Below are 26,612 nucleotides of genomic sequence, written 5' to 3' on the forward strand. Positions count from 1 at the left end.
CAAGACGTCCTTGGAAAGCACTGGGGACACCAGTGTTGTCTGCATGCCCTCCTTAGGCTCCGGGGATGGCTGCTCCGCGCGCGCGCGTGTGTGTGTGCGTGTGTGTGTGTGTGTGTGTGTGTGTGTGTGTGTGCGTGTGTCTGTGCTAGTCGCTCGGTCACGTATGACTCTTTGTGGACTGTGGCCTTTCAGGCTTCTCTGTCCATGGAATTCTCCAGGCAAGAATATTGGAGTGGGTAGCCATTCTTTTCTCCAGGGGATCATCCCGACTCAGGAATCGAATCCAGGTTTCCTGCATTGCAGGCATGTTTTTTACAGTCTGAGACACCAGGGAAGCCCCACGATGCTCTATGGTTAAACAAAACTAAGACCCCAAAGCCCCTATCAGGACGCAGGGTGGCTTTAGTCTCGCCCACTGTAAGGAATCCTGCATCATCTGGTTGGTCTTGGAAGCCTCTGGGCGCCTGGACCTGGAAGCAGGTAAAGAGGGAGACTGCAGGGCACCTCCTGCCCAGAGCGGGGTGGCCACAGGGCAGGCAGGCCACTGGGCTGTGCTCCAAGACCGCCTCTCACACACCTGTTGCCCACCTCAGGTGAATGGAGGAAGGAGATGACACACACCATGGGCACAGTTCTGCTGTCCTGATGGACACCTCAACCCAGGGTGTGACGGAAGACGGCACATTACGAACTGTGTTTCTTCAAGATGATCCGTTAGCAATAAAATGAAAACAGAGAAAGGAAGGTGAATTTCAACTGATGCTTTTGAACTGTGGTGTTGGAGAAGACTCTTGAGAGTCCTTGGACTGCAAGGAGATCCAATCAGTCAATCCCAAAGGAAATCAGTCCTGAATATTCATTCAAAGGACTGATGCTGAAGCTGAAGCTCCATTACTTTGGCTATCTGATGTGAAGAACTGAATCAATGGAAAAGACCCTGATGCTTGGAAAGATTGAGGGCAGGAGGAAAAGGGGATGACAGAGGATGAGATAATGGATGGTATCACTGACTCAATGGACATGAGTTTGAGCAAGCTCTGGGGGAGAGTAAAGGACAGGGAAGCCTGGCGTGCTACAGTCCATGGATTTGCAAATGGCTGGACATAACTGAGTGACTGAACAGCAGATACAGTTAGTTCAGGTGAGCTGATGACAGTATAGGTGCAGAGCCCGTAAGACTGGTGTCCTGAAGAGGAGAGGACAGGAGACCCAGACACACCGAGGAGACACCCTGGGAAAATGGAGGCAGAGCTGAGAGTGATGCGGCTACAAGCCAACGATCACTGGCCCCCTGACAGGCAGGCAAGAGCATCCTGCTCAGGAGCCAGTAGAGGGAGCACAGCCCTGCAGACACCTGGTCTCTGACCTTTGGCCTCCAGAGCTTTGAGAGTATGAATTTCTGTTGTTTCAAGTCCCCAGCTTGTGGCACTTCGTTACAGCCCCACAGGAGACTAACGTCCTGGCTGACTCCTGTCCAGGGAGCTCAGGGCTGCTCCTGGGGGCTCTGCCCGGGCCATGTGGCCTGTCCGAGGTACTGGGGCCTGCCTAAGGTCACAGGGGGTCCTGTGGCAGGCAGAGGTGCACCCTGGGAGCAACGGAGCCCCAAGCACATCTGGGACAGGTTCCGTCACCCCACAAAGCCTGTGGGCTCCTGGTCGTGCCTGCTTTCAGACCCAGCTCCCTGACTCAGTGCTGCCGTGTCCTGACTCCAAACAAAGCCCAGACTGACCAGCTCATTTGTTCACTAATCCACACAATGATCTGGGGGTCACCACCCTGCCCACCCTGTGTTGGGGGGGGTGGGGGGCGCTGGTTCCCGCAACAGACAGACAGAAACGGCTTGGATCTCGTGGAATGTGGAGCTGACCTGGAAGGTGGAGAAGGGCCTGTCACCTCGCTGCGTGTCTCTGAGACCGTCCTGAGAAAATCCTTGGGCCCAGTGCCCGGGAACGTCAGCATCTCCTTCTCTTCGTGCTCAGGTCCAAGCTGACGCTGCATGTCCCCAGGGGAAGCCCGAACCTGCTGGACCCTTTCTCCTGACAAAAGATGTTGCCCCGGTCCTGTGGGGACATGAACAGGTCAACGGGCCCTTCGTCCTGCAGTGACCTCCTGAAATTCCAACATTCACCTAAAAGAGCATCCTTCTTTAAGGGTTTGCCTCGTTCCATGGAGCCTTCATCCTTTCAAAAGCTTCTCTCCCAGTGGCAAAGTTAGTTTCTTCTTTAAAACAGCTCCTTAAAATATTGTACAACAAAAGCCTTCAATGTCCTGGAGCGTGAGTGCCTGCTGAGTCACTTCAGCCGTGTCGGACTCTTTGAGACCCTGTGGACCATAGCCCACCAGGCTCCTCTATCCATGGGATTCTCCAGGCAAGGAATACTGGAGTGGGTCGCCATGCCCTCCTCCAGGGGGTCTTCCTGACTCAGTGGTTAAACCTGCGTCTCTGGTAGCTCCTACACTGCAGTCATCTTCTCTATCACTGAGCCCTCAGGGAAGCCCATCCTGGAGTATGCGTCACCCTAATAAAGACCCTCAAGCCTGAAGATGGCAGAGCTGGTCACCACCTCCCGGTGCTGTCTCAGTGGCTCCTCCGAGGGTCCTACTGCGAGCGTCCCGCATCCATGTCTCCACTGTGGTCACCGGACGTCCATCGTCACCCCTTCCCCGTGCCCAGGCCATGGCCTGGAGTTCAAGTGAGACCACTGGGGTTCTGTTGAGAAGGGGACTGTCTCTTCGTACCTGCTCAGCAGACCCGTCCAGTCCATCCCACGGCGACTGGTTGGTGACCTGCTCTCAGCGGGGCGTGGGGTCGTTCCTCAAGGCCAGGTGATCACCTTCGCTGGCTCCCCCAGACTCTGTCTCTCTCCACAACCCCCACATGATCACGAATAAAAGCCCACCTCTGTGGGTCCGGGGCTGCAAGCAGGGGGCTCTGAGCCCTTCCTCCTATTGTCTCTCTGCTCTTGGCCAGAATCTCACAGAAGGCTTCTTCAAGGCTGCAGAGTTGTCAGAGGAGGCTTGAAGGGGGCCTGGCTAGAAGCCCGAGGACGGCAGGGCCGGGATGCAGCCAGGTGCCACCCCCAGCCACTGCTCCGGGGGAGCCCAGATCACACTCAGCACCCCGCTAAGGAGCTTCCTGCATGCAGACCCTGCAGGCCACAAGGCAAAACCTCGCACAGCCCCGTCTGCCTGCCTGATCCAGCTGCCCCCTCCACACTGCACTGCTCCCCAGGGAGCCACAGAGACCTGGAATGTTCTGGGGCCACTTGTGAGTCCTGCAGACACCGTGTGCTGTTTCTGCCCCTCCAACCTGATAACAAGTGCTAGAGTAACCCAACTGAAAACTGCGTCCCTGAAGCGGGCTCAGGCTCTCGTCCTGAAGCATCTGGCGACCCAGTGTCCAGGTCTGGGGGAGGGAACTGTCGGGCAAGACTGCAGGTTTATAGCCATAGCCCCTGTAGAATGTCTCGGGGAAGCGTCAGCCTCTGAGCCTCAGAACGTGGGTCTCCATGTAAAATAAGCATAATAATTACACTCAACATAGAATACTTTTACGGACTAAATAAACAGCACACGTATACATGGACTTGTAAACCTTGTGAGTGTCCTTTTCAAATTAAGTTGGGCTTCCCAAGTGGCACCATCGGTAAAGAATCCACCCGCCAATGCAGAAAACATAAGAGACACAGGTTGGATCCTGGGGTTGGCAAGATCCCCTGGAGAAGAGAATGGCAACCCACTCCAGTATTCTTGCCTGGAGAGTCCCCTGGACAGAGGAGCCTGGTGAACTATAGTCCGTGGGGTCGCCAAGAGTCATGACTGAAGCAATTGAGCATGTGGTAATTATTATTTTCTGTTTCCTTTTTTTTTTTGCAATAGCATCTTAGATCTAAAAAAACAGGATAGCAAGGATGAACCTACAGAAGGCTCCTCGTCCATCTAAAGGACGAGAGGTAGTCTCCCCCACTTCCCTATCCCTGAGCCTCTCCAAGCCCAGGACCACTTCTGAGAGCTGATGCTGTCTGACTCTGGCTGCCATGCCCAGGGAAGCCTCAATCTTGGTTCTGGCTTCCACAGAGGCCTGGGACCCCCAGAGCAGCCTGGCTCACTCCCGCCCACTGGGGCTGTCACCACCACCTGTGTGGGGCCCAGACGTGCCTCCTGAGACCCAGAGCAGCCAGGCCCAGGGCATCTCCCTGCAAAATAGAACATCATTAACAGCCAGCGGCTGCAGAAATTAAATACAAATAGGATCCCAAGAAGAGTGGGAGAGGAAACAGCTGCAAGCGAACCCCTCGGAGGGGCTCCCTCCACCCCCGCTGGTGAAGGTGGAGAGTCCAGACCTGACCCTTTCCTGGGGACGCCCGCTCACGTCTGGCCGTAGCCAGAGAGCCAAGGGCGGTGACGCTGGAGCAGTGCATCCCCCAACAGCTCAGCTGGCCGAGCAGCGGACACAGCGAGGGCTTATCCGTGTTAACATAAACCCTCATTAGAGCGGATTAGGAGAGAAACAGTGACAAACAGGATGGACACTAACCCTCAGAGGGTCCCAGACAGATGCCGCGCGCTAATTACCCATTTCAATGACTTGAAGATGCCGGGCCTGCGCGTCTGCGTGTGTGGGGGCAGGGGGGCGGGGAGGCGGGTGGATGCTCCTGGGAGTGGGTTTTACAAAGAACGACCTGTTTGTATTTGTAACAGTTTTGAGTCCTGTGCCCCCATACGGACACCCTCCCGCGTTTGCATGCATGCAGGCGCACGCACACGCAGGGCCGTCTGGCCAGGGACACGGGCATCCGGGGGATGCTGAGAGGCAGCCCTTGGCCCACTCTCCCCTCTGAGCCGTGGCGAGTCTGTGCCAGAGGTGCCTCTGTCCATGGGTGCTCCCGAGGACACGAAGGGTCGGACGTCCTGGGCCTGGGCAGCTCTGTAGGCTGGATCTGCAGGGAGCCCCGTTTGGGCTCCATCTGTAGGGAAAACGCTTTTTCTAATGTCCAACGGGGTTTTCTGAGCTCCTTGAAGCCAGATTTCGGTTCAGTCACTCAGTTGTGTCCGACTCTTTGTGACCCCATGGACTGCAGCACACCTGGCCTCCTTGTCCATCACCAACTCCTGAAGTTTACTCAAACTCATGCCCATTGAGTCAGTGATGCCATCCAACCATCTCATCCTCTGTCGTCCCGTTCTCCTCCTGCCTTAAATCTTTCCCAGCATTAGGGTGTTTTCCAATGAGTCAATTCTTTGCATCAGGTGGCCAAAGTATTGGAGTTTCAGCTTCAGCATTAGTCCTTCCAATGAATATTCAGGATTCATCTCCTTTAGGATGGACCGGTTGGATCTCCTTGCCATCCAAGGGACTCTCAAGAGTCTTCTCCAGCACCACAAGGACAAGTCACCATACCAAACAGGTGAGTCAGCCTCAGTCTCCTGTCTGCCCCGCTCCCAAGAGGACAGCCCTGCATCCGCACTCTGGGCAGGCTGAGGGGACATCCTCTGGAGCAGGTCTCCCCTTCTCTGCCCCCACACCCCTTTCTCCTGGACACACGCCCTCCTCCCTGGCATTTGAAAGGCCCTGACTCTCAGGTCCACCTGGTCGGGGTGCAGCCTTGGGATCTGAGTTTTTAACCATCCCCTCGGGCGATTCCAACCGAACGGAGTTTGAAAAGCTCACCTCACTCCCTCTGCTGCTCTGTCTGTCCTGAGGGAGCTCAGGACTGAGTCCTGTGTACAAACCCTGGGAAAGGGCCACAGATTGTCTGGGAGCAGAGATGGCAGGTCCTGTGTGGGGTGCCATGGGCCAGACAGGCAGGGGCTGGAGGTGGAAACATCTCCCTAGACTTCCAGATGGAGTCTTCAAGTCACGAATGAAACTGCCATGCAAAAGAGTGCATCCCAGATGTAGAGGACGTCAGCGTGGCCAGGAGGTGTGCCTGTCCATGTGTGTGTGCACGTGTGGCTGTGTGCCTGTGAGTGTGTGTGTGTCCATGTGTGTGTGCACGTGTGGCTGTGTGCCTGTGAGTGTGTGTGTCCATGTGTATGTGCACGTGTGGCTGTGTGCCTGTGAGTGTGTGTGTCCAGGCGTGTGTGCACGTGTGGCTGTGTGCCTGTGAGTGTGTGTGTCCAGGCGTGTGTGCACGTGTGGCTGTGTGCCTGTGAGTGTGTGTGTCCAGGCGTGTGTGCACATGTGGCTGTGTGCCTGTGAGTATATGTGTGTCCATGTGTGTGTGTGGATGTGTACCTGTGTGTGTGTGTCCAGGCATGTGTGCACATGTGGCTGTGTGCCTGTGAGTGTGTGTGTCCAGGTGTGCGTGCACATGTGGCTGTGTGCCTGTGAATGTGTGTGTCCATGTGTGTGTGTGGATGTGTACCTGTGAGTGTGTGTGTCCAGGCGTGTGTGCACGTGTGGCTGTGTGCCCGTGAGTGCGTGTGTCCAGGCGTGTGTGCACGTGTGGCTGTGTGCCTGTGAGTGTGTGTCAGGCGTGTGTGCACGTGTGGGTGTGTGCCTGTGAGTGTGTGTGTCCAGGCATGTGTGCACGTGTGGCTGTGTGCCTGTGAGTGTGTGTGTGTCCAGGCATGCGTGCACATGTGGCTGTGTGCCTGTGAGTATATGTGTGTCCATGTGTGTGTATGCACGTGTGGCTGTGTGCCTGTGAGTATATGTGTGTCCATGTGTGTGTATGCATGTGTGGCTGTGTGCCTGTGAGTATGTGTGTCCAGGCGTGTGTGCACGTGTGGCTGTGTGCCTGTGAGTGTGTGTGTGTCCAGGCATGCGTGCACGTGTGGCTGTGTGCCTGTGAGTGTGTGTGTGTCCAGGCGTGCATGCACATGTGGCTGTGTGCCTGTGAGTATATGTGTGTCCATGTGTGTGTATGCATGTGTGGCTGTGTGCCTGTGAGTATGTGTGTCCAGGCGTGTGTGCACATGTGGCTGTGTGCCTGTGTGTGTGTGTCCAGGCGTGTATGCACATGTGGCTGTGTTCCTGTGAGTGCATGCATGTCTATGCACGCGTGTGCATATGGATGTGTGCAGCTGAATGTCTGGGAGGTTCTATGTGGCTTGTAAGGATTTTGAAGCAAGCAACACCAGCTGCTTACACAGCAACAGGACAGACACTCAGGCACCAAGCCCCGTCCGCTGTCCAAGCCCATGACCCAGCGAGTATCCAGCTGACCACCTGCGTTATGAGCTCCTGGGCGTGTCTGTGGCATCGCTGTGGGATGCGAGTCGTTGGGCGTTTCTTCCCCTGACAGGTGCACCTGGCCCCAAGCCCTGGAGCAGTGAGGCAGGAAGGAGCCTGCCTTGGTGGTGGGTAGGTACCCAGACTCAGCCATCAAAGAGAGTATGTCCTGTGTCCTTAGAAGAACCACTGCAACCCTCTGAAATGCGAGTCATGCTGTCTTCCTTTTACCGAAGGGGAAGCGAGGCCCAGAGGTGCCAGGCACCGTGTCATAACTGTGAGAGCCGGGAAGTCACCCTGGAACCGGGTCTGGCAGGTGTGCAGCTCAGCAGGAACGGAGCTGGCCCCGTTAAGGGAGGGTCTGAGCACCTCTGCTGGCTTGTGGCCTGCAGGGCCATCCACGTCTTCATCACCTACAAGTGTTTATGGCACAGAGGCTGGACCTACGACAAGAGGCGGATCTATCATTGCTGCAGAGTCACGTCCTACTCTTTGCAACCCCATGAACTGCAGCATGCCTGGCTTCCCTGTTCTTCACTATCTCACACAATTTACTCAAACTCATGTCTATTAAGCCAATGATGCCATGCAACAATCTCATCCTCTGTTGTCCCCCTCTCCTCCCGCCTTCAATCTTTCCCATCATCAAGGGCTTTCCCAATGAGTCATCTCTTTGCATCAGGGGGCCAGTGGATTGGGGCTTTAGCATCAGTCCTTCCAATGACTATTCAGGGTTGATTTCCTTTAGGATGGACTGGTTGGATCTCCTTGCTGTCCAAGGGACTCTCAAGAATCTTCTCCAACACCGCAGTCCAAAAGCATCAATTCTTTGGCACTCAGCTTTCTTTATGGTCTAACTCTCACATTCATACATGATTACTGGAAAAACTACAGCTTTGACTAGATGGACCTTTGTCAGCAAAGTGGTGTCTCTGCTTTTTACTACTCTGTCCTATGATCGAACCTGTTACAATTTTGAAGTAAAGCAAACAACGGCTACCTGAGGGCTGTCTTTCATGGGTCCAGTTGTCACCTCTGGCTGCACATGAGACTCACGTGGAGCATTTAAAGCCATGCCAGTGCCTGAGCCCTGCACCAGACAAATTACAGGAGACCTCTGGGGCTGGGCACCAGTAACAGGATTCTAAACTCCCGGGTAACTGCACTGGAGAACACTGGTTCTGATGTCCCGTTTGGTTCTCTCACACAGCCCTTGTCCCATCAGTGGCATCTAGACCCACATCCTACTTCAGGTAAAGTGAGGATGTACTCCCAAGCCTTCATCCTCGGAGCGTCCCCATGGTACCCTAAGCAAGCCCACCTCTGCCTCCGTTTTGCTGACTGAGAGAAACATACAGTTAAAATGACTCAAGCGACATGTAAGCCTCGTTCTTTTCAGGAGAGAATTGATTCTAATCATTTCATAAATACCTTTGGCACTCGGTTGACTCATTGATGGTCTTAAAATATCATTTAAGCTTTTCAGCTGCATTTATCTCATTTTATGAAGGGGATTATACTCCATAGTGAGAGTTGCAAGTTTGGGAATTCACCAAGGTTTTGGAATGTATCTGCCATGAACGTAAAAAGTGTGGTGCATCTGAACAGCTGTTGTCTGAGGACAGAGCTGAAGTTAAAACAAGGAAATGGGTTTATTATAAACCAGAGACAGCTTCAGGAGGGTATGAAGAGGTGCAGCGCCAGAGGGTTGCAGACTCCCCTTGTGGAGTGTGTAAACATGAGGGCAGGCTGACCCAGTCTAGACGCGGGCTGGATGGAGGGCTTCTACATGCATCTGGGCAAGAAGGCCACGTGCACGGCTGGACAAACAGCAAGGTTGTGATGTGGTAGGAGTGCCCGTTAGCTTACCTGTCTCTGGAGCTGACAGCAGCGCATTTGTCAAGGTTATAAATGTCATTGTGTAGCGTCAAGGGAGTTGTGTGACACCAATGTGGACAGAATGAGTGAGCGTGACTCTAAACGGGACCAGAGTGAGCAGTGAGCACCTGCAGCAGTGAGGATGAGGCCCGAGATGATCACACTGGGTGAAGTGACTCCGAAAGAGAAAGACAGACTCCGTATCATGCCTCCTGCAGGCGGAATCCAAAATACAACACGACTGCGCTTATCTGTGAAACAGAAACAGAGACGCAGAAAAGAAACCTCTGGTTACCCAAGGGGTAGCTGGCTGAGGGAGGGATGGACTGGGAGTTAGGGATTAACAGATGCAAACTATTGTATGTAAGGATGGAGCAACAGCAAGACCCTCCTGTACACCATAGGGACCTATAATCAGTATTCCGTGACAAGCCACACAGGAAAGAATGTATATGTGTGTGTGGCGGGGGGTGGTGGGAGGGGGTTTCCCTGATGGCTCAGAGGGTAAGGAATCTGCCTGCAATGTGGGAAACCTGGGTTCAATCCCTAGGCCTGAAAGATCCCCTGGTGAAATGAATGGATACCCACTCCAGTCCTCTTGCCTGGGGAAATCCCAGGGACAGAGGGAGCCTGGCAGACTAGAGTCCACGGGGTCGGACATGACTGAGCGACTAACATGCACGTACATATGAATAACCTAATTACTTGGCTGTACAGTGGAAATTAACACAATATTGTAAATCAGCTTCATAAAAATTGTTTTAAAATGTCACACAACTACAGATGGACAGACAATTCTGTTCAATAAAAATAGTCAAGGAGCTGACCCCTCCAGAACATCCTGCAGGCAAGTGAATGTCCTCAGTAGCGGTGGTGTCACGCGCTGTTCCCGGCCACGATACCACTTCTGCTCTAGGCAGAACGTTAAAAATATTGTGCATCTCTGAGCTGGCAGTACCAAAGATGTGTGGCTTTTTTGCATCACCATATTGAATATAATTTTTGCCCTAGGAACTGGGAAAATGCTCCTTCATTGGATCAAAGGGTAGTTATATCGTTTTTGCAAGCCCTCCATTAGGTTTCCCATTAAAAATGAATGCTGCTAATAATTTCATTTATATGCATTAGTATTTTGGAAAAAAAAATACCTTCACTAAATTTGCCTTGAAATTCACAATGCTATCAGGAAGCACCATGACAAGAATAATATCATGGTATTTTCCTGATTTATCTCTATTTCTTGATTGTAATATGTCGTTATTATATGACAAAAGCATTGCCTTGGGAAAAGTACACTTTTTTTTTTAAGTTGAGCTCTTCTGTTTCCTTTAGTTTCAAGCTTAAACTAAGGGACATTTTCTGTCTACATTACAATGCACATGGCGTTTCCTTGGGTGAGTTGTTTATTTTGTGCCAAGATAATCAAATTTAGAATTAGGTGGATAAGCATTATTGGTTGATACAGTTGTAGCATCGTAGTTCCCTTCCTATTAAATACATCAGAGCAGCAATGTATATAAACACTGTGTTGGCTCCAAAGGTGTGTATTTGCTGATGGAAATACCCACTCGCCACCTTTTGTCGGTCGTCTGATGGCCCTAAAGGCACTGGGGGTTAACGGGGATCTAAGCCCCTTATGCATGCATAATGTGGCAAGCTTTGCACAAATAATAATAAATAATTGGTATGTATAAATAATTTATGATTTATTTTTGCAGTAGAAGTAGAATTCTTAGACATTTTAAACAAAGGGAACTGCAAACATGATCTCAATCAGAAAAAGAGTTAAGTCTTCCTCAAATACAACTTTCAAAGCTGTATTTTATGATTTCTTTTGTGAGAATGTATTACATCACCAAAGACTCTGAAGCATGACTCGATTCATAAAAATCTTTTTAAAATACCTCCTACATTGGAAGCTTCTTTCCAGAATAAACTGGGCAATATTTTCTATTAAGAAAATTATTGCTTCTTTTTCCTGAGCATACACCCCATCCAAATCTTAATAGTGAAGCACATTATTTGATGTGAAGATTCTAAATGTAGTTCAGTACATATTTCAGATTAGACTTGGGCATCTAAATCTGGGTATATGTCTAACGCTGAGAAGAATGATGGTAAAATTGAGAAGTGGTCACTTGAATTGAAAGCCTAGAAGTAGATGGAAGACTGAATTACTGCACCCACATAGGGTTACAATGTGCCTGAGTCACACCTGGAACAGGTGCCAGCTGCCCCCCTGCACTGACCGGCACATGTGGGGATGGGACAGAGATCAGGAGATGCTTGGTCAAGGGGCGCCTGGATGCATGAGGATGGAGTGCTGCCTGGAAAAGGGTTTCTGGAAATCTCAGTTGTGTGGGGCCCTCTGGCACTTGTCTTCCCATCAAGCACCCCTCTACTCCCAGGATCACCTCCTGAGAAAACGCCAGCACTTTGGAGTGTTTGTAAGGGACACTTAGAATTGCTAGACCAGGAAAGACCACTCCCATTCTGATCATAAGCTTCCTATCATTAGATATAAATGCAGGATGAGTCAGCATGTCAGACCCCCAGACACTCCTCCAGACCCTGGACGTGGTCTGAGGACAAAGCAAAGCCCAAGGTGGCAACAGGGATCCAAAGAGGACCAATTTTAGGAGAGAGGCAGCCAAGCCTGGCCTCTTCCCATGACTGCATCAGAGCCCTTGGGGACATTGCCTGGACAAGCAAGCAGCCCTCCCTGCAGGGTGTGCTGGGGTGAACCATGTCCCCAGGGGGCACGTGGACACCCTAACCTGTACCTGTGAGTGTGCCTGGTTTGGAAATAGGGTCTCTGCTCAGGTGATCCAGTTCAGGTTCCTCCTGACTAGGGTGGAGCCTCATCCAGGGACAGGCTTTCCCTGTGGCTCAGAGGTGAAGATCCCTCCTGCTGGTGCAGGAGACGCAGAGGCCATGGGTTCGATCCCAGAGTCTGGAAGATTCCCCTGGAGGAGAAAGCGGCAACTGACTGCAGTATTCTTGCCTGGAAAATCCCACAGATGGCAGAGCCTGGTGAGTCCATGAAGTCACCGAAGAGTCAGACACAACTGAGAGACTAGACAACAGCCACAAATCCAGTGGCTTGGTGTTGTACAAGACTGGAAATCTGGGCACAGAGACACAGAGAGGGGAAGACTCCCTGAGGGGAGAAATCAGCAACTGGAGGGAAGGGAGTGCGGGCCCGTGGGCCCAGGCACGCCTGGGGTCCCCGCTGCTAGGGGAGGGGGCAGGAAGGACCCTCCCCTGGAGCTTCTGGGGGAAGCAGGATCCCCCAAACCTTGATTTCAGACTTCTGGTCTGCAGAGCTAGGAGATGACGCATGTCTGCTGTGTTAAGTCCTCTCCTCCCCATACCAGTTTGAGGCCCCTGGTCCTGCAGCCCTGGGACACACGCAGGGTGTGTGGACAAGGCCGGCAGTCACACTCACACCGCAGCCTGACACACACACACCCAGCCTCACTCGAGGCTGGGCTTTTAGTATTCAGGTCCCAAGGCTGCTCTTCCCCAGAGCCGGGCTTGTGTGTTTAAACGCTGTACTTTTGTCTAAGAGCCTCGGTTTTCCCTTTTAATGGAAGACGCCCATTCCCTGATCAGTGCCAGCCTTCTCCAGGGTTCCTGGACCACGGAGTACCTCAGCCCCTACCATGGCTCATCCCCCTTCATGAGCTCAGTTTGCCCCGAGGAGGGAAAACATCGGATAAAACTTCGGGAAAGCGTGTCCCTCGGGAAGAAGGAGACAACCAGATTACCCTTCTCATCAAAGTTGAACTTTCCTCTAATGGATCTCAGAAAAGGATGGCGTGATGGCTCTGCAGGAAAACAGGGTGGGGGCCCATGGAGGCCAGACATTCAGCCAGCCAGCTGGAGACACGGGCGTCCACGGGTTCCGCAGGGAAGCTCACCCCACAACACACCTTGCCGGGCGGACGCCTGCACCCCAAGCCCCTTGCCGATGCTGCTCTGGCGGCACGCAGGTCGCAGGACCGCCCCGCACTGCCCCCCACCCACCTGTGGGGATGCCGTGTCCTCTTGGCAGGGTCCCAGGTGCCGTGGCCGTCATCACTAACTTATTAGATCTTCAGGCAATTAGCTGAAACAAACCGAGGAGACAAGCCTGGTATTGAGACGTGGAAGACCAGAAGAAAATAGCCTGTGGCTGTCCATTGTTTCAAAGCCGCTTCAAAGCCGGGCGGCCCTCCCGGTGAAGAAAGAAGCGCATTGTCTCCCTGTAACGTCTATACGGAGGAGGGCTTTACCGCGTTATTTCCCTAGTGATTCGGGTTACATGCGAGCTGGCCTTGAGAGAATAGGCGGTGGAAAGCACTTTTCAGTGTCCACCTAAGCCCAGCGTGCCGTGGTTATCCAAGGATTAAAAATCCAATTAGGCTCTCCCTGAACATGAGGAACCAGATGAGGAATTTTGAGAAGTGCATTGAAAACCGGTTCCTTATATGACAGACTGTGATAACGGCTCACGAAATAGAGAACGGAGCTCCCGGGGAACCCCAGAATCTTCCCAACAGATCGGCTCCGCCATATTCCACAAAAACGTGCCTTCCTGCTATTAATTGTATTGATGGCAGACAGGGGATGTGTTTAAATCAATTTCCATGGGAACGCGGAGATTTTGTTCTTGTGACTGAGAACTTGGTCCTGGCAGCGGGGGTACTTTGCTCCTAGCAAGCGCCTGTGATGGTTAGATTTTGAGGCTTTTGAAAATATCATATGTAACAACACACGTATAAGGCTTAAAAGGAAAGCTCACCACTTGCTGTAAGTTGACTTGGTTTAGTGCTGTGAACGTGCTAAGCAGGATCTTATCTGATGTGATTCCTCTTTAGTCACATGTGGTAAATATTACGAATTTTGTGAAGCAAGGGAGTCTTTGATTTTTATTTCTGAAAGAAAACTGAATTGAAAGAATTTTGAATAATTATGTTAGTCATATCTACTCTTACCTCCTCCTTTTTTAAAAAAAAAGATTCCTCTGCTATTTAACGCACAATTTGATTTACACAGGCATAGATCATGTAGCTGTTTTTTTTTTTTTTAGGTCAATCATTTTTTTTTCAGTCAGAATGAAATTATTTGACTTTCACAGGGCAAACTGGGTGGTTTACGATGGTCTAAGTAGGTGACCATGAATCATGAAAACTCTATTTTTAGTGTGGAGTATGTGGCTTTCTCTTGGCAGATAAAATCTGAATATACATTTTAGTTCGAAAACCGAAAATGAGCTTTCCACAAAGACTGGCGGGTAAGTTATCGAGCCCAGTCTGATCTTCCCGCTCTGCACGACGCTTCTTCAGCTCTTGTCCCAGTGTAGGTTTGGGCTGAGTCCCCTGAAGCCCCGAAGTGGTCTCTTGTAGGGTTTCTCCTCTCTAATGAGGCTTCCATTTTCCATCTTCCTGTCTTTTTGTGTCTAGTAAGAGCCTGGGTGAAAATTACCCAGCCGGATTAGACGCATCGGACCAGCTCCCCGGGCTGTTGCATGGGACTCTGAGATTGGGTAAAATTCTCTCCCACAAGAGGTTTCAATTTGTTCATATGCCCTCCTGGTATCTGATTTCAGGACACGATGTGCTGCTTTATCTCCACTGCCAGTCCGGGAGCCACAAAGCCTTCGCTCAGAAGATTAGACGCCGTTCTTTCAGATCAGATGAGCGGCTGCCTGTCGCTCAGTGTTGGGTGACAGCTGCTAGATAGAGCAGGCTGCCCTGACCGGAGGCATCTCTGTTCAAGCAGAGGCTTGCCACTCCATGTTCCCAGAGAGAAGACCCAGCCCTGCCATGTCTCCCCATCACTGGTCCACGATCAGGTGAGACAGAAACGAAGGGAAGCTCTGAAGACTGGACTTTATGCCCGTAGATTGGGCCCAAACCATCTCACTTTATGTTTTGTGCATGCTAAGTTGCTTCAGTCCTGTCTAACTCCGCAATTCTATGAACTACATAGCCCACCAGGCTGCTCTGTCCATGGGATTCTCCAGGCAAGAATACTGGAGTGGGCTGCCATTTCCTCCTCCCAACCTGGGGTCAAACCACTATCTCTTATGCCTCCGCGTTGGCAGGCGGGTTCTTTACCACTGGTGCCACCGGGGAAGCCAGAACACTCTAAGTTTTACCTTTTATTTTACACTGGGTATAGCTGATTTACTCTGTCGTGTTCATTTCAAGTGCACAGCAAAGTCATTCAGCGCACACACGCTGCTCTTTTTCAGATTTTCCCCTTTAGGTTATTGCAGAATATTGAATAGAGTTCCCTGTGCCACACAGTAGCTTCTCATTAGTCATCTGTTTTATACATAAGAGTGTATATACTTCAGTCCCAGGCTCCCAATTTTTTCCACCTCCCTCCGCCCTTGATGTCCATATGTTTGTTTTCTATGACTGTATCATTATTTTCTGCTTTGCGGCGTCATCCTCTGATTTTAAATGGGTGTGAAACACACAAGAAAAGCTCCCGTCCCACCAGCCTCTGCTGAGTTTACCTCTTTCCCAACCATGTCAGATATGACCTCAGACGGGGCCCCCGAGGCCCAGTGCTCCAACCCCGACCCCGGGCAGGTTAGAGGCAGAGGCTGAAATGGCGCTCTCAGTGGGTCTCCCTGCATCTCCAGACCCAGGCCAGCACCCGCCAACTTTACCACATTCTGATTCTCTCCTGTTGCTCCCACCTGCTGGAAACGTGTCCAGATGCCTTGTTTAAGGGGAACAGCAAGCAAGCAAAACCTGAAAACAGAAAGCCGTCCATCCTCCATGAGACACACAGCTGACCCCTGGGGTATTTCAGCCACAAACTTGCCGTTCACAGGGCACACCCTCCCAGGACGGGCTTCAGGTGGGTAGCGAGTGAGGTCAGCACCTCACTGTCACCCGACCTTGGCTTCAAAGCCAGACTAGCGAGGCTAAGAGAAGGTGTTCCTTTGAGGGTTTGTCCTCCGAGCGATGTTCGTTCAGAGCATGCGCGGAAGAGGTGGGGGCAACCAGGGGAGACCTTGGTCTGTGGCTTGTCCTGCTTCCTTCTGGACTTCCGAGTGCAGCCACTTGAGCCTGGCAGCTGCTTTAGGTCCAGTTTTCCGTGCAGAGTGGATCGAGGGGATCAGAAGAGTTTATCAAAATCCCCAGCTGAATGGATCTAACCTTGGCCTTCGTGAAGGAGATGCGTTTGATGGGACGCGGGCCTCCTCCCTGGTGACGGGGGACCCTGCACACGAGTGGGGCACTCTAGCCGCTCGCGTCCAGTGCTTCATCTTTTATAGTCACGCATGTGACTGTCTGTGCTCACCTTTGACACTGGCGTTTCTCTGTGAATCAAAAGCCAGGGAGAGTTGACAGATGGAGGAACTGCTCCCTAAGTCCTCTTACAAAGTCTATTTTTTTCTGTTTTTCTGTGGAAATATCAGCCCATGCTCTCTCTTCAGCCAGGCTGTCTCACACCACCCCTCCCCCACCTGCCCTGCCACAAAACTGCTTGGGATTTTTCAAGAATTGTAGGATTGCTCAACAAAGCATCTAAATGATATTTAACATCTAATATGTTTTTAAAAGCTGCAAACTATTTGGAGACCATCACATCTGAGTGGGTATTGATATTTATTTAATTTTGGCTTAAAGAAAGTTATGACCAACCTAGATAGTATATTGAAAAGCAGGGATACTACTTTGCCAACAAAGGTCCGTCTAGTCAAGGCTATGGTTTTTCTAGTGGTCATGTATGGATGCGAGAGTTGGACTGTGAAGAAAGCTGAGCGCCAAAGAATTGATGCTCTTGAACTGTGATGTTAGAGGACACTCTTGAGAGTCCCTTGGACTGCAAGGAGATCCAACCAGTCCATTCTGAAGGACATCAGCCCTGGGATTTCTTTGGAAGGAATGATGCTAAAGCTGAAACTCCAGTACTTTGGCCACCTCATGTGAAGAGTTGACTCATTGGAAAAGACCCTGATGCTGGGAGGATTGGGGGCAGGAGGAGAAGGGGACAACAGAGGATGACATGGCTGGATGGCATCACTGACTCAATGGACGTGAGTCTGAGTGAACTCCGGGACTTGGTGATGGACAGGGAGGCCTGGCGTGCTGAGATTCATGGGGTCACAAAGAGTCAGACACGACTGAGCTGAACTGAACTGAAAGATAAATCATGTTTTTTCATCACCCATCAAACAACTCAGCTATTTGTGTAAGTTCAGGTGGACTCAGCTGCCGTTCACACCGAGGCGTACGGCCTTGTGGACTCAGCTGCCGTTCACACCAAGGCGTATGGTCTTGAGACTTGACTGCGTCCTGACTTGTACCCACTCAGCATTGTTTTCTGGAGTCTGGAGTGTGTTCCTTCTCCAGTTTGCTTCTTCTGGAGCCTGGTTGCTGGCCTCTCTCCCTAATTATTTGCAGATGAGTTCCTCCATGCTGGCGCTGTTTGCATCAAGAATAAAACACTGGAAAGAGAGATGGACTCCCGTGGGTTCCTCAGGTGCATGGACATGGAGGCTCAGGACGTTATCCACGCGTCATCTCCTGGATGTGGGCCCTCTCCCGAGTGAATCAGGAGGGTCTTTATTTTAGCACCTGTTGGGAAATGCTCAAGGTGAGAGGAAGACCAGCCTCCCAAGCCCGCCCCCAATGATCCCACACCCGTGAATGAGAGGAAGGCACCAGCTTTACGTTCCCTGAGCAAAGGTGAAGAGGAGGAACTGGAGACGGGCACCCCAGTCTCTGCAGGAGCCCTGACGATGGAAGGTGGGCGTGGGGAAGGGCAGGGCAGCCGATGGACCTTTACCCCTGGTCGTCGGAGAGCAGACAGCGCCACTCACATGCCTCTGTGGCATCTCGTCCTGCCTCAGCTGAGGAAGCCCTATTAACCCCCCACAACCAAACCCCAGAGTTTCTGCAGTGTTTCATGTGCCCGAATGGTTTCTTTCCTCTCCTCCCTCAGTCCTGCCAGCAGACCCCTTACCTCCACATCCTGCACTCAGGATGCTCAAAATTGATGGCCTGCTTCCCAAGGCTCAGTCACCTTCTCTCTCCTTTTCTTCCTTCGCACCACGGAGATTCTTAGCAGACTGTGCTACCTCTCTTCACTTACTTAGACCTTTTATTTTTTTTCCACGATGCTTTGCCACTTTCAGTGTGGACCATACATCTGCCGTGCCACACTTATGCTTAAACATTGCGTCTCTGATGCTGCCTCAGGAGTATTTTGCCATTTCAGTTTCATAATTTCCATCGCTGATTCTCTCAGGTCTTCATTCTTTCCTCTACCAGCTTCTGTCTGGACTTGATGTTCAGGCCAACTCTTTTCACACTCTATTGAGTGTCTCCCACTGCCTGGGACAGGGTATCTGGTCAGAACACAAACGGCCCCGGAGAGAAACCCCACCGGTCTCTAGAAGGTGTGGTGCTCCGGGCTCCCAGGGAAGACAAGTGTCTCTTTCTCCTTCCCTGGCAAGTCCCAGGAAGCCTCTGTGTGAAAGGATGTAAATTTGAGTCAGTTACAGTCTTGATATTTATGATCACTGATCTGTCTCACGTGTGACTTGACTTAACCTTCCTTTTAATAAATTTTCTTATTTAAAATAATTGTCACTCTGCACTTTTCCTCAGACTCTCTCAGGTCTTCACAATGTGTGGTTCATGTTTTTTTATCAAGTAATAATTATCAGAAATAAATACTGTAGGAGCATCAGCTCTGGACTATCTGGACACTCCCTACATCTGTGTCCCCCACCTGGGGAAGCTATGTCAGTCAGGCACAGAAGCAGACACATTCAAATAAGCAAGCCCTTCACTAAGACAGCAGCCCAATGAGGGCAGCAACCTGCCAACTGCCAATGATGGCAGGTGGAGTGGGAGGCAGGCCCCCCAGTGAAGGAACGTGGAGAATCGGGGGTCTGGAAATCAAGGGCCAGCATCTGGGTCCATTCGTGTGCAACAAAGGAAACAATTATAACACCAAAGAAGAGCAGAGAAAAGGAAATTGTAGGCATATGAGCAAAAATCAGTAAAATTAAAAAAAAAACAAAACAGAAACGCAGTAAGGAAAATCAATTAAACCAAAGGCTGGTTTCTTGAGAAGATCATTAGAATGGATAAATCTCTAACAACATGATTAGAAAAAGAGAAAAGATACAAGTTAGTAACATTGTGAATGACGGAGAGGGCATCACGACTGACCCAGCAAACAACATCGAGATATACCGGAGCACTGTGGATGACTCTGCAGCAATGAGTGTGATGACTTAGACTCACGAGCCTGTTTATTGAAACACACAAAATAGTAAAGCTCACTTAAGAAGAAATTCATAACCTAAACAATCCTATATCTTTTAAAGAAATTGAACTTGTATTTAAAAGTTTTTACATACAGAAAACTCCAGGTCCACATGGCTTTGCTGATGAAATTTTTAAAATATTAAAGAAGGAAAAAATGTCTCTTCTATACCAACTCATCTAGCATAAAATCAGCATCACTTCGATACCAAAAGCAGACAAAAGTACTAGAAATTTAAAAAAAACTATACTTTTCCATCATTCAAGACACTGAATAAAAATTATTTTAATAAAATTTTATAAAATCAAGTCAAAATATACAAATGTTAAAAGATCATGACTAAGTAGGGATTCAAGTTTGTTTTTTAATTTCAAAAATATTCTGTGTAATTAATGAACATTTAAAATATAGAATTATTTCAACAGATGCAGAAAAGAGTTTGAAAAAACTCAACATATTTTCATTTTACAACTTTCAGCAAAATAGAAATGGAAAAAAAGTCAACCTAATAACAGAAATTTTAAAAACGAATAGCTAACTTTAACAGCAAAAAACTGAGCATTTTCTCCATTCGATCAGGAAAGGAGCAGGGACTCCGTTCTCACGTTGTAACTGAAAGTAGAGTGCAAGTACAGCTAAGTGTGAGTATCAGTCGCTCCGTTGTGCCTGACTGTTTGTGACCCCATGGACTGCAGCCCACTGGGCTCCTCTGTCCATGAGATTTTCCAGGCAAGGATACTGGAGTGGGTTTCCATTTCCTTCTTCAGACAAATATAGTTGCTCACCCTCAAAATCCATTAAAGAGGCAAGGTTGGTGGAAAGGAAAGTTTGCTTTCTTAGGGATGCTGGCAACAAATTGGGGGATGCAGACAGAGTCTTGTCCAAAGGCCAACTCTTCCCCCACCCAACTGACAACCAGTGGGCAAGAGCTTCTATATACGAAAGGACAGGGCTACATGCAGAAACGGCATAGTCAGCTCTAACAGTCATCTTGAAAACGGTCATCAGAGGTCGAATCAGCATCATCTTGATTGTTTTAAGTACAATTAATCTTCAGTTCCAGGGTGGTTTTTCCCCATTTTCTTGGGGCCGGTTCTCAGAACTGTGGCACCTTATGTCATGGCCACAGTCTGGTTATCATGTAGTTAACTTCTTCCACCTAGCGGGGATTTCAGTATCTATACGACAACTCACAGGATATGGACGAGACTAGAATCTATAGCCCTTGAAGAGGAAATAAAGTCCTTGACTTTGCTTAATGACTAAACTATTGCTATGAATCCCCTCTGACTGTTCTCCTTTGTTTCTGCATTTTTCACTCCTCTGATTAACTTTGGTTAAAGTTTTTCCACAGACAGCAGGCAAGCAGAGCACACGGAGCGGGAAGCACCGTAGGGTCCGGTTTCAGCGTCTTGTGCTCCACAGTGTTACAGAGAGCTTCACAGTGAAACAGGATGAAAAGCAAAATAAAGGCATGTGTACTGGGGAGGGGGATGGATAAGGAAGCAGAACTCTTTTTACTTAAAAATAGCATACTATGCAGACAATTCTAAGAAATGTACAGAAAGATATTAGGACTAATAAGTAGGTTTAGCGAGACTGTAGACTTAAGGTCTACAAGACCTTAATGCAACAAGAAACATCAGAAATTGAAAAAAATAAATTTCCAGTGTGTACTAAAAAGTATTAAAACAAAGAAGAGATGAATTTGAGAAAAGTTGTGTTATTGTGTGTACACAGAAAACCAGGAAACTTCGCTGGCAAGAAGTACAGACCTAAGTAAGTGAAGAGGTGTATACACCATGCTCATGGGTCAGAAGACTCAAGATTGCTAAGACATCATTTCCTCTCAAATTCATCATTTCATTAGCACAGATCCGGTCAAAATCTCAGCAGGCTTTTTTGTAGAATTTGACAAGTTGATTCTAAACTTATAAAGACCTGTGAAAGACCTGGAATAGTCAAAGCCATTTTGAAAAAGAACAAAGTTGGATATCTTGTGCTACCTGGAATCAAGATAGTGTTGAATCTGCATACAGGTAAATTATGAGTGAATGGAACATAATAGAGTCCAGAAAGAGATCCACACATGTATGATGAACCGATTTCAACAAAGGCACAAGAGCATTTCAATAAGGAAGGGATCATCTTCTCAACAAATGGTGCAAGACAACAAGCCTCCATTCACCTCATGCCACAGTGCAAAGGCGTCTGGACCTGTAATCTGCAAAACTGAAATCTAGGAAACCCGTGAACAAGGACCGTGACCGCAGAGTTGCACACACATCCTGATTACTATTCACATGTAGAGCAAGAAAGAATTTGTGTGACTTGTGTCATGGTGGTCCATGTGCAAACTGGAAAGGAATTTCCAGAGACAGACGTAGAGTATTTCAGAAAGGAGTGCTTATGAAGACCAAAGAGCAGAAATAGTGTGGGCACTGCGAGCACAGTGGGCCGACCTCCTGACAGACCAGGGAGAGTGAAGAGGACGCTGTCAGAATAGCGGGTCAGCTCAAGCGAGAGCAGACACTTCCTGGGTTAGCAGCCACTTATTATAGCCTCAGGTGGCTCAGTGGTGAAGCATCTACTTGCCAATGCAGGGAGCACAGAGACAAGGGTTTGATTCCTGAATCAGGAAGATTCCCTGAAGGAGAAAATGGCAACCCACTCCAGGATCCTTGCCAGGAAAATTACATGGACTTAGGAGCCTGGTGGTCACAAAGTGTCAGACATGACTGAGTAACTGAGCACTCGGGCACACACATTACAGCTTCAAGACAAAGAAAATTCCTACTGAAAGGTGGCACTGGGTGATTAGGTTAGGGTTCTATAGGGTGAGTATCAGGGTGGGCATTTTTACCTAATATGGGGTCAAGAAGCTGGCTGGTAAGGATCAGAGAAGGGTTCTTGGCAACCGTTACAGTGGTGCTAGTCAGCGCCGGAGGTGACCTTAGTTCTGGGCTCTGCGTCTGTGACCTTGTGGTGGGACTCCACAGCATGTGGTTTCAGAGACTCGTGTAAACTTCAGGGGAAAGAAATCATATAAGGGAATTCTTGAAAAGTGAAAGTGAAAGCCGTTCAGTCGTGTCTGACTCTTTGCGACCCATGGAATGAATAGTCCATCGGATTCTCCAGGCCAGAATACTGGAGTGGGTAGCCTTTCCCTTCTCCAGGGGATCTTCCCAACCCAGGAATCGAACCCAGGTCTCCTGAATTGCAGGAGGATTCTTTACGAGCTAAGCCACGAGGGATCCCAATTTAAAAACTGAATCAGAAATATGAAGTGTCAAGACAAAGTTGTAAGAGAGAAAATAGCATACCCGGTGATTGTAACTATTAATGTATGTTTATAATGTAGTTATGACTATAATCCAGTGGTTAAGAAACAACTCTAGAAGTAAATTAAAATGCTTCAATTAAAAAATACCTAAAATAGCATTCCACTTTACATCAGCACAAACAGGAGAACATCTGGGTAAAAGAGTTCTAAATGCTGCAGAGAAGAGAGGGAGGGGAACAAAGTGAGAATTTTAGCATTGAGAAAAAAGTATAAGTATAAATGTGACTTCAATAAATGTGAAAACACCTAGAGGGTGTCACAAAGTAGAATCTCTACAAACTGCCATCCAGGGTGGTAACCGTACAATCTGTAAATGATGCCATTACGGACTCCAGGCATTTAGCAACACGATAGCAAAATAGAAAAGGCAAAATCTCTAACAAAGATTCTCCAAGGAGAAGGTGATGAACTACAATGATGGGAGAAAATTGAACACCTCCTTGGAATTTCAGTGAATAATTCAGTGATCGCAACTACACAGACATACACATTTAATTTTGAATACCAATGAAAGCATTTGATTCAATAGAGATTAACATATTAAAAACTTTGCATTCCGTAGACACAATATTTTTATTTTACTTATACACTAATGCTAATCATATGGACCATCTTGGCGAATTTCTGCAAGTATAAAGACCATAGGCTGCATTTATCACAATGCAATGAAACTGGAGTCAGTAATAAAAACAGGACCAAACACGTCTACTAAGACAGTGGAGGGCCCGCCTTCAATGCCTCTTGGGTCAAATTGGACTGAAATCTGAGATAGAAAATTATTTAGAAATCAATTAAAGTCAGAAAATTTCACTCAAAGCTTACAAAGTATGGCTATAGTCATACTCAGAGGAAAATTACAGCTTTAAATGTCTTCACTATTCAGTTAAGACATTACATACGGTACATAATTACATACACTTAAGTTTCAGAAAAAAGGCAAGATGTAAAATATGTATTTACCAGATTAGTGCTTTACTTAAACATTAAAACAACAGAACACATGGAATAAAAGAATGTGATGCAATAAAATTTTATCAGCAACTATATTTAAGTGATAGCATTTTTGTGAGCTAATTCTTTTTTCCTGAAAATTCTATAATGTTATTATGCATTATGTAGAATCAGTTCAGTTCAGTTCAGTCGCTCAGTCGTGTCCAACTCTTTGTGACCCCATGAACTGCAGCACACCAAGCCTCCCATTCCATCACCAACTCCCAGAGTTCACTCAGACTCACGTCCATCGAGTCGGTGATGCCATCCAACGATCTCATCCTCTGTCGTCCCCTTCTCCTCCTGCCTCCAATCCTCCCAGCATCAGAGTCTTTTCCAGTGAGTCAACTCTTCTCATGAGGTGGCCAAAGTACTGGAGTTTCAGCTTTAGCATCATTCCTTCCAAAGAAATCCCAGGGCTGATCTCCTTCAGAATGGACTGGTTGGATCTCCTTGCAGTCCAAGGGACTCTCAAGAGTCTTCTCCAACACCACAGTTCAAGAGCATCAATTCTTTGGCGCTCAGCTTTCTTCACAGTCCAACTCTCATATCCATACATGACCACTGGAAAAACCATAGCCTTGACTAGACGGACCTTTGTTGGCAAAGTAATGTCTCTGCTTTTGAATATGCTATCTAGGTTGGTCATAACTTTCCTTCCAAGGAGTAAGCGTCTTTTAATTTCATGGCTGCAGTCACCATCTGCAGTGATTTTGGAGCCCCAAAAAATAAAGTCTGACACTGTTTCCCCATCTATTTCCCATGAAGTGATGGGACCAGATGCCATGATCTTCATTTTCTGAATGTTGAGCTTTAAGCCAACTTTTTCACTCTCCTCTTTCACCTTCATCAAGAGGCTTTTTAGGTCTTCACTTTCTGCCATAAGGGTAGTGTCATCTGCATATCTGAGGTTATTGATATTTCTCCCGGCAATCTTGATTCCAGCTTGTGCTTCTTCCAGTCCAGCGTTTCTCATGATGTACTCTGCATAGAAGTTAAATAAGCAGGGTGACAATATACAGCCTTGACGTACTCCTTTTCCTATTTGGAACCAGTGTGTTGTTCCATGTCCAGTTCTAACTGTTGCTTCCTGACCTGCATATAGGTTTCTCAAGAGGCAGGTCAGGTGGTCTGGTATTCCCATCTCTTTCATAATTTTCCAGTTTATTGTGATCCACACAGTCAAAGGCTTTGGCATAGTCAATAAAGCAGAAATAGATGTTTTCTGGAACTCTCTTGCTTTTTCAATGATCCAGAGGATGTTGGCAATTTGGTCTCTGGTTCCTCTGCCTTTTCTAAAACCAGCTTGAACATCTGGAAGTTCACAGTTCACATATTGCTGAAGCCTGGCTTGGAGAATTTTGAGCATTATTTTACTAGCGTGTGAGATGAGTGCAATTGTGTGGTAGTTTGAGCATTCTTTGGCATTGCCTTTCTTTGGGATTGGGATGAAAACTGACCTTTTCCAGTCCTGTGGCCACTGCTGAGTTCTCCAAATTTGCTGGCATATTGAGTGCAGCACTTTCACAGCATCATCTTTCAGGATTTGAAATAGCTCAACTGGAATTCCATCACCTCCTCTAGCTTTGTTCGTAGTGATGCTTTCTAAGGCCCACTTGACTTCACATTCCAGGATATCTGGCTCTAGGTCAGTGATCACACCATTGTGATTATCTGGGTCCTGAAGATCTTTTTTGTACAGTTCTTCTGTGTATTCTTGCCACTTCTTCTTAATATCTTCTGCTTCTGTTAGGTCCATACCATTTCTGTCCTTTATTGAGCCCGTCTTTGCATGAAATGTTCCCTTGGTATTATGTAGGATACTGATATTTAAAAGAAATTAAAAATTTCTATACATTATCTATCAATTACATAATGCTGACTAGTTATCATTTTAGAATTATTTTAAAAACAAACATGTCAAATAATGATGATGTTAAGTTAAATGCCTAAGGTAACAAAGAGGTGAGTGTTCTTAGAATTAGGAAAAACTTCCTTGAACATTTCCATTTCTTTTATTATAATGCTGGGCCTTGTTTCCATTCATTTTACTAATTTTATGTTTGAGTGATATATTCAAAAACAGTAAGCTGTCGTTTGTCTTCAAGTCCATCTGTATGTATGTATGTAAAAGTAAGTAAAGTTGCTCAGTCATGTCCGACTCTTTGCAACCCCATGGACTGTAGCCCACCAGGTTCCTCTGTGCATGGGATTCTCCAGGCAAAAATACTGGAGCGGGTTGCCATGCCCTCCTCCAGGGGATCTTCCCGACCAGGGACTGAGCCATCGTCTCTATGTCTCCCATATTGGCAGACAGGTTCTTTACTACCACCACCACCCGGGAAGCCCATATACATACGCTTGTTGAACATACATGGTTTTCGCTTCTAAGCAGTTCCTGCTGTGCTTGCGCCATTACCAAAGGCAGCATCCATGTCTTCCCTTCTTTGAAATTTCCCATTTGGCCTGTGCACCTGTTTCTTTTTACAGGTAATTACTGAGATCAGCCTTGGGTCTGATGCTGACAATGCCCACCCCAGCAGGGTGGTCAGCAGGCTGGCACAGTTTTCCAGGTGAGGAACTGCCCAGGACAGCACCCTCTGGATGCCGGGGACCTGGGTCCACCTTGCAGGTCGGGCCCTGTGGTAGCAGCTGACCCAGAAAGGCCAGTGTCGCCGGCACAAGGCTGCTCTTCTGTTTTCAGTGGCTTTGCGAGGCCACAGCACTCCCGGCGGTGACAGCTGCGGGCGGACCGGCCATCCCCAAGTTGGCATCGCTGGTCTCTAAGGCCCACTGTCCTGTTTCCCGCTGGGGACTCAACCAGGGAGCACCATGAGACTTCCAATGGCCTCATTCCAATGGCAGGTCTCTCTCTGGCCAGTATTCCTGAAGCCTCAGATTTCTAAAGCCATTACCAGCGACAACTACAGCCAA

This window comes from Bos taurus, chromosome 20 (genome assembly GCF_002263795.3).
Source record: "Bos taurus isolate L1 Dominette 01449 registration number 42190680 breed Hereford chromosome 20, ARS-UCD2.0, whole genome shotgun sequence".
NCBI classification, from domain to species: Eukaryota; Metazoa; Chordata; class Mammalia; order Artiodactyla; family Bovidae; genus Bos; species Bos taurus.